This window comes from Haliaeetus albicilla, chromosome 14 (assembly GCF_947461875.1).
Source record: "Haliaeetus albicilla chromosome 14, bHalAlb1.1, whole genome shotgun sequence".
In the NCBI taxonomy this organism is placed as follows: domain Eukaryota; kingdom Metazoa; phylum Chordata; class Aves; order Accipitriformes; family Accipitridae; genus Haliaeetus; species Haliaeetus albicilla.
The window spans coordinates 34,959,195-34,967,616 of record NC_091496.1 but is presented as its reverse complement, the minus strand read 5'-3'; the positions used below and the strand labels follow the sequence as shown (position 1 = coordinate 34,967,616).

The 8,422-nt window shown below is 44.3% G+C and overlaps 1 long non-coding RNA gene across 1 annotated transcript; it reads right to left on the bottom strand.

Moving 5' to 3' along the window:
* Window positions 1-259: 259 nt before the first annotated feature.
* LOC138689006 (uncharacterized) lies at window positions 260-8,101 on the bottom strand. The gene is made up of 3 exons (XR_011327818.1): window positions 7,974-8,101; window positions 7,832-7,890; window positions 260-1,408 (listed from the first exon to the last, which is right to left on the bottom strand). It is a non-coding gene; the product is annotated as an uncharacterized lncRNA (long non-coding RNA).
* Window positions 8,102-8,422: the final 321 nt, after the last annotated feature.

The following is an 8,422-nucleotide window of genomic DNA, read 5'->3' as shown; positions in this document are numbered from 1 at the left end:
AAAGAAATCAGAGAATGAAGTATTTGGAAAGCATTAGAGTAAGTTTAAGAGATTTAAAATGCAAAAGCAGTCAAGCAGCTATACTTAAAAATTAAAAAAAATCCTACCACTTCATATTTAACTGTTGCCATTTTTTAGACGACATACATTCAAAAGCCATGTAGGAGATTATGGCTTTAGTTTTAACTCTGAATGCTGCCTTCTTGTAGATTGTATTCAAACACACTTTACGGTTTATTTTTTATGACACGCAGCCATATATGTGTAAAAAGCACATTTATTTATAATTTGAGAGATTAATTTATATATAAACTGAAATGTACACAGGGCTAAGTTTCTTGGCTAGATCTCTTTTGATACTATTTTTAAATTGTATTATTTTACTAATAAGATGCAAGTCCAAGGGTTTAACATTGCCCTGGGAGAATTACAGTCTCTGAGGAACACATTGCTCACAGCTGCGGTGAAATATCCATCACTGAAAATTTCAGCACTTTTAATTCCATCTCAGTGACATCAGTAGGATAACTGAAATATTACTCACATGTGGTACTTGGTGAGTGTGTGTATGATTTTATCAAAATTCTAGGAAAGTAGTTCTGTGTTTTCATGAGCAGTTTTTTTCTAACAAAAAATCAGAATGAAAAATATTAGTGTGGATAACGTGGTGTCTTAGTGGTGAAATTTTTTTCATTAGGATTAAAATAAGACGTAATTTTCCCAAAGTTTAAATGGTCAGAAAACTTCTTCCTGTTTAGTTTCTAGCTTTTTTTAATTTATTTTTTTCCCCCAAATTGGGAAATACTTACTGTAGAAGTAGCTTAACCAACCTCACGTAGACTTTTCTGATTCTAAACCCCTCAAAGGATAACTCAATTATCGAGTGTCTGCAATTCAATGAAAACCACGGTTTCTTAATCACTGCTGCCAGACTTGTGCCCAGCCCGATCATGTACGCGGTAGCACTGCTTTGATTTTGACACCGTACGTGTGGGCCAAGGCACCGCGGCACCGTGTGCTCGTATCCACCTGGGATGTGGTGGGATGCTGGCACTGCTGTTGGCACCTCTCTAGAAGGTTGCTTTTTCTACTGCTAAGGTCAGTACGGTCCAAAGAGAACTGCACACCGAGCTATTTGCCTTGTAGCGATGCTACAAGCGTTGCACCCTTTTGTCCTATGTATTTCCTCTCCATAGGCTGCCACAGCAATAGAGAGCACAACTGCAAGGAGAGTCCCTGAACCAGAAGTTTCTTGTTTGGAGATGACAGCCCACGAGCAGAAAAGTATTTCAAGATTCAACACATGCAACTTTCTGCGCCGCTATAATATTTCCTTTGATAGATGGGAGAGCGTCGAGAGGCCAGCGAAAGGGAGCGACGACTGAGAGGAGATGACTAGGCTGCGAACCTGGGAGGGAAAACAACAAAGGAAAAACTTCACAACGGGCAACATTCACAGAAACGTGGGCTGATGCTTCTCTTAGCTTACCCTAGCAGAAAACCCACTTCAGAAAGTCACTGAGGGCCAAGAGAAGTGTCACGGCCATTAGGAAATGGACAAACGAGTGTCCCAGTGTTAGCTGGCTGCTAACGGGGCTATTTGGAAGGTGACGTCTGCATTTCAGCGGCTTCCCGAACCACGTTGCCCGACCGTGAGAGATGTAAGAGAGGCCACAGCAAGTTTCGCTTGCGTAGGATTCCCCCAAAGTGTCAGAGCCACGAAGAGGACTCATACCGGTATCCCTTGCAGTTTCTCCCCATGCCATATTAACGAGACGAATACAAAGAGCGTGCTGCGGACCGTTGTTCGCCGATCTGGCCAGCTGGTGCAGAGCGCTGGTGTTTGCCGCAGCTCCCGCTGGGCTCTAGCTGGCGCCCAGCCCACCCAGATCAGCGGGCTGTGTTTGCTGCTGTCTGATCCAGCCTGCTCTTTGATGCTCAGAAAGTCAGACTTTATTAGCAAACACGGCTATCGCAAGTAACCGCTTGAGCAGCTGTGCAAGTGGTGCAATGTGTGTTTGGCCAACTTCTTACCGGGACAGCGCTTGCTTATTTTGTTTTGTATAATAATTGGGAAAGCAACAAGGCAGCAGAAAGGGGGGAGCAAGTCCAGACGACACTGCAGTCTGGTGTGACTCACTGGTTTCCCAACGATGGCGATGGGACAGCTTTGTGCAAAATCTCACGTGGTGCTTGCTGTGCTGCGACGCTGGGTAGGCGTTTGGTGCGAGCTGTAAACTGCGTCCTCCTCAGCCTCTTACCGTCTTTCTGTAGCCCTCTCCCTTCCACGCCATTGCTCTCCACTCTTCTCTTACATCTGACCCCCAAATGGGATATAGTAGTTCACCTTAGCCCTCACCAGAACATTCTTTCTTTCCCTCACATAGAAAACTCCAACTGATATCCCACCAAATGCCTTCTCTGATGCTTCGTTGTTGACGCACACTTATTTAGTTCGTCCTAACTAGTTGTAGGTCCTTTTCCACAGGGTCCTCATTTTGTATTTGTACATGATCCTTCACTTAGGCATAGGACTTCCCCTTTGTTTTACTAAATCTCCTAAGATCTGATCTGTTAAGAAATCCTTAATACAACTTGCTACATCAGCAGAACAACAAAGGAAACTATTACAGGGGTATAATGAAATTAAAAACTATGACAATTAAATTTGTGAGAAATTTTGCTTATTACCGTTACAACAACATTTAAGATACCTATAATAGAAAACGTTTGAGAAATATGCTTACATGTTAGTCTATTTAGCTATTCAATGTGTACGTTTGAAGGCACAGAGTAGGAATCATCTAAAAATCCAGGGTCTAATCTAAACTACTCATAAGGCTTTTTCTAGTCAACGGAGAAGGAGAAAATCCTCCAGAGGCTGATTCATTCCAAATGCCTTGATTGCCTATTTTAGAAAGGTAGTAATCACTCTCTGGATGTGTCTTTCTCCACTGACTACAGAAGAAGCCAAGACAACTGCTTTAGAATAGATACCAAACTTCCAATTTGCTAAAATTACACAAGATGAGTCCCAGCTGCAGCTTGTTACCCCCCTGGAACAGACAATCAGACCTAAATTCTTCAAAGATTTAGGCCTTAACTCCCATTGATTTCTCACTGTGAGATTCTTTTAGCCATTGGCTTCAACGAGAGTTACACACCTAGATGTGGTGAATACTTAACATCGGGGGCCGCAGAACTCTGACAAAAATCTCACCAAATCTGCCCGTGACAATTTAAGCAGGTACAGCCATCAAAGCACCCCCGCTTCTCCGCTGGCAGAAATTTCCATCCCTGTTGCAGAAGGGAACATGTGTTCGCGTTTCAGGTGCGGTAACCCCCCAACCCCACGGAAGGGGAGGAGGGAGGAGGGGAAGACATTTCTGTCTGGGAGAGCCACCGCCAGTTTTGACAGAGCATCTCTTTCGGATTCCCTTTTTGGCCACTTCTTGATCTTTCTTACCGCAAATAATTTACTTATTTTAAGAGATTATTCAAAAAACCCAAACAAACTAAAACAACGAGTGGAACAGACCTGGCAGGTGTTTTATTACAGTAGCACCATCTTGAAATTACATCTACTTATTTTTATTCAAATTGACAACATTTCCACTTGAGTGTTCCTTAATGACATAAAACTACCTCTTCTTTTTTCCTCTTTGAAGTTACATCATTGTAGATGTTGATTGTTTAATTGTCCTTCCAATCATGCACTTAACTTCCCACTTAGTCCCATGCAGGACATGACTTGAAGACATTAACAATCGTCACTAATGTGGATTGCCTTAGGATGTTTAAGTTTATTTGTAGTGGAGGCAAACGCTCACTGTTTGGATGAATTCTATAAAAGCTGAACATTTTCTGCCCTAGGCAAAGTTTTCAGAAAGAGTTCAGATGGTTTTTCTGGTTGTAATCAGTGCATTCAAATTATGCATAATTTGGTTTTCATGGTTTCAGTGTTGGATCACATAAAGTCAAGTATAATTACTACCAAAAATAAATTTCTGTATGCACCTTGGTATATTCACCGTGGACTTATGACACACTAGTAGGAGATTCACAATTACTAGGAAATTATTTAAGAACATTTTATTGTTTCCCTCAAATGCAAGTGAAATTGCAGTGGTTAGTCACAGGAATTGAAATAAGTGGTCATGAAGTCTTAGTGCTGTTATAAACTAAAAGTAATATCAATTGCTATACCCAATGGGCAGAAGAAAAGGAGGGTGGGAAACCTTAGAGTCATTTCCATGAAAAATATTCCATGATGTTGGATGATATTCTTCTTTACACACACAAAGTGAAGTGAAAAGGGTCTTCTGCATCCAGTAGGGAGTTTTTGTGGGAGTCTCTAGTAGCTTCCAGACAGGTGCCTGAAACAAAACTTTCTATTGCCTATCACAAGCTATTTTACGTATACAAGCAGCCTCCACAAAAAGCATGTCCTGCTCCACTTTTGTTTTTTAAGCAGGATGGGTCTCTCTGCTTCATCTCTCTCTCCAGCTGTGGCTTTAGAAAAAGTTTTGTTAGCCTTAAGATTTATTTTTTTTTAAATAGATTAAATTGGGGAACCTGCAATAGGGAATGATAATCTTGAGAGGATGAACTCTTCAGTTCCTTCTCCTCCTTCTCCCAGATAGTCCTAAATGTTCTTCTCTGAGTAGAAATAAAATGGAACTGGGAAAGTTTAGGAATAAAGAGACAGGACATTAATTCTGCCAATACCCCTACAGGGCCATTTACAGATAGGGATGTGGATAGATGGGCCATTGATTTCTATCTCAATCTTATCAGAAGTGAGATGTGTCAGAGCATAAGCAATGTTGTTCTGCTTTGCTTCTGCTTTTTGCTGCTGAACACCGCCTAAATCACTTTATTTACCATGAAAAGTAGAAAATAAGAAACGAATACTAGACACAGATTTGGATTACCTGGTGATCCAGGAATACACGGGGAGACTATTAATTCCCAGGGTGGCCTTAATGGACATAATCTCTTAGGAGGTGTAACTGTTCACTCCTTTTGACCTTCTGACATAAATCCTGCAGATTTAACTATACACAGCTATATACAACTAGATGCAATTGCCTCTTGTAGTGGCTTGAGACTCCTTTGAAAACTGACTAAAAAACCCGAATTTAGATTAATCAAGGTGTTAAAGTGCCTAATGTTATAAAAGATGTTCTAATTTTACCTCAGAACAGAAAATGTATAGTATCTAAATTTGGTTTTGCTTAACTTAGCAATAGGTAAATTACTTTTAATAATCTGCTAAAACCAGCCTGATTTAAGGTTGACCTTTTCTGGAGGTAGGTTACTTGAAAGCAGTGCCTGATTTCAATGCGTTAATGATATGTAAAAAAATCACATTTAGACAGCTTCTGGGTGTGTCTTTTGCCTGAAGTGAATGCATATTTTAAAGAACATATGTTTGGACTTGAATCTGTAAAGCTGTGTTTATCTGATTTAAAATAATCAGGGACTGAAAAAGACACCATTAGAGTCAACCCTTAACATCCCAATGAAGGGTCTACACACAGTTCACTATACAACCTCCTTTCCTCCACTCCCAACTCACCCAGACTGCTATGCTCCCTCGTCTCGTGGAGGAAACTAATCCCAACAGCCAAAGAGAGAGCTTGAGGGTCTAGTTTTACAAGAATTTTTCTCTGCAGCCATGCTTCCCCCTCCTCAACATCATCCCCTCAGGCTGACCTATATTCAGGCTGCTATGGAAAGGGCCTGTCTTGGCGTAACCACCACGAACAAGTCCTCTTCCTTGTGCAGCTACATGGAAAACTGGACAAGGGAATTGTTCCACCTTGGAACTAAAGCGGGGGGGGGGGGGCTGTTATGATTTTTGGTGGGGTTTCAGCCAAATCAGTCCCTTAATCCTGTTGAATATGCATTTACACTAACGCTGATGCCAAACGAGGGTCAGCAGAAGTCCCTTGCTACGTGGGGAGATAACAGGGTAGAGGAATGTGAGACCTCTCATTTTGATACAAGCTTACTTAGGGCAGATATAGTGGAGCCAAACCCATGAAGGAGACAATTGTATTTGCGTATGTACAGTCATGGTGCACTCCCAACCTAAAAGTCATGATGAAGAGACCCCTGGGCTTGGGGGCTGCCAGCGCTTGCAGCATTTGCATCAGGTGTGGAATCGGTCCCTAAGACTTCTGAAGAAAGCACATCTCCCTGGGGGGGGCAAAGACTTTCTGTCAGGGGCTCTGAAGTAGAGCATATAAGCATTTTAGAATTCATAATATAATCAGTTTTAAAATGTTTTATTGAGTATTTTGAGAAAAGAAGCTGCAAAGACAAATGGATTAATTTTCTGAATTGATTTACCTTGCTTAATTTAAAGCAGCTTCATATATTATTAGCACTAAATATGCATTAGGTTTTTATAAGGGCACAGTATTCCACGACTGCATGAGTGGTTTTCAAAATTACAAAACCAGAAGTTCTTGCCCTTTTCAACATTTTAATCTCTTTTTTCCCCTGCTTTCTCTTCTCAGATTCTCTCTTGTTCCGCAGTTCACATATGCACCGTGTATATTATTGACTGCTGCGATACAGTAAGTTCAAAATGCTTTGTTTCTATTTTTTCTTTCCCTTGGATGTTAAAACTGACAGCTTAATTACTCTGTTGCCACCTACTAGTGAATCACTGCCCTTGCCAACACTCAAGATAAGACAAGCTCACTTTTCCCAAGTAAGAGGCCCTTTGCTGTGCGCTCTGGGAACTGTAGTACAGGGCTTAGTTACTTTAAATCCATTTTAATTTTAGTAAAGTTCTCCATAAATCTCTGGAGCAACATAAACATGAAGGTCTTCCTCTTGAATTTTTTATTACTTCGCAAAAGTAGCAAGTTTAGCACATTTTACCTAACTATGAACACGACATGTTCAAGTGCCCCTATCTTGGTATAATGGTGTGAAACAACTGGGCAGCTAGCACAAATGCTGGTGCTTTTGAAACAGAAGGAAGCTTGCCCACTGACTTCAGTGGGAACAGGTACAGGTTAAGGACGGATAGCTTTGAAAATCTGAATTTGGCACTGTCCTACTGGCTGTTTAGAACAGCTCAGCGTTTCACAGGCTTTGTTCATCTAATGTCACCCTAACGTTCTTGAAGGGAAGGCGGCGGCTGCAAAGAAACTGAACAACTATGACATGCCAATGCCGCCAAGATAGTTTTCATTTACAACAAATAAATGAGAATCAGTTGTAAATATAGCGCTATTTTTTTCCCTGTATTTCGCTTCTCTGCTTCCTCGCTTTCACGTGTAGAAAAAACATGTGTGTTCCTGCCGTGTTTGTTTTCCCGGAGTAATTTCCTTCAGGAGCACCAGCGGTCAACGGAGCGCAAGCCGACAAAACAGGGCACAGCTCTGCGCACCCCGAAACAGCCGTGTTGACAGGGGCACGGGATTGTTTGTAGTTACCCAGGACTTGCTGGCCTGGCTTGCAAATTCGTGATTCCCGACTAGAACGTAGCTGCGTTTCTTCAGTTTAAGACACGTCCCGAGATACACCTGGGAACAAGACCAGGGACGAAGTTTCGGCCTTACAAATCTCGGTACGGGAGCTGTCAGGCTTTCGAGGCTCCGGGTTGCCAGTGTCTAAGGTGGTCGACGGCCCTCCAGGTGAAACGTGCGGGTGGGGAGGTGGGAGAGGACGGAGGGTGTCTGTGGGCAGCCCCAGGTCGGCTGCTGCAGAGCAGGGGGGTGCGAAGCCCGCCGTAATCGAATCCATCGCAGGGTCCCGGCTTACATATGGAACTCGAACAATAGGCATTTACTTGAATTACACGGATTACCTCAGAGATGTGGAATCCGTGCGCCCTGCCCACTTCCCCGAACCTCTGGAGCTGGGATCCTGTGGGGAACATAATGGGGCTTAATTACGGTGTCTGGACGAGCCGCGCAGGACCCGGAAGGCAGGAGTTAACCTCACCTCACCTTTTACATGCCGGTGACCCCGGCCTTGGCTGGGAACCCGCCGGGGCCTCCGCAGCGGCTTCTGCGTTGCCCCGACTCCCGCTCAAAACCGGCGAAGGGAAACCCTCGGGTGAGCCCCGACCCTCCTCCTCCTCCTCCTCCTCACGGCACCCACCGCCGGCCGCTACCCCGGAGCGCCCACCCGGGGCGGGAGGGCGGCCCGCCCGGACCCCCACGCCCCCCCCCCCCCCCCACCCCCGACCCGAGCCCGGCGGGTCCAGCCCGGCCGCGGCCGTCACATGTGCAGGGGGAGGGGGCTGCGGCGGGGCGGGCCGCGCCCGGGGCTCCCCCGGCCGCACGGAGGCGGGCTGAGGCGGCGGAAAGTTTGCCGAGTGGCTGGCGGCGGGCCGCCCCCGTCCGTCCGTCCGTCCCCCCCTTCCCCGGCTTTCTCTCCGTAGTTTTTTTAATTC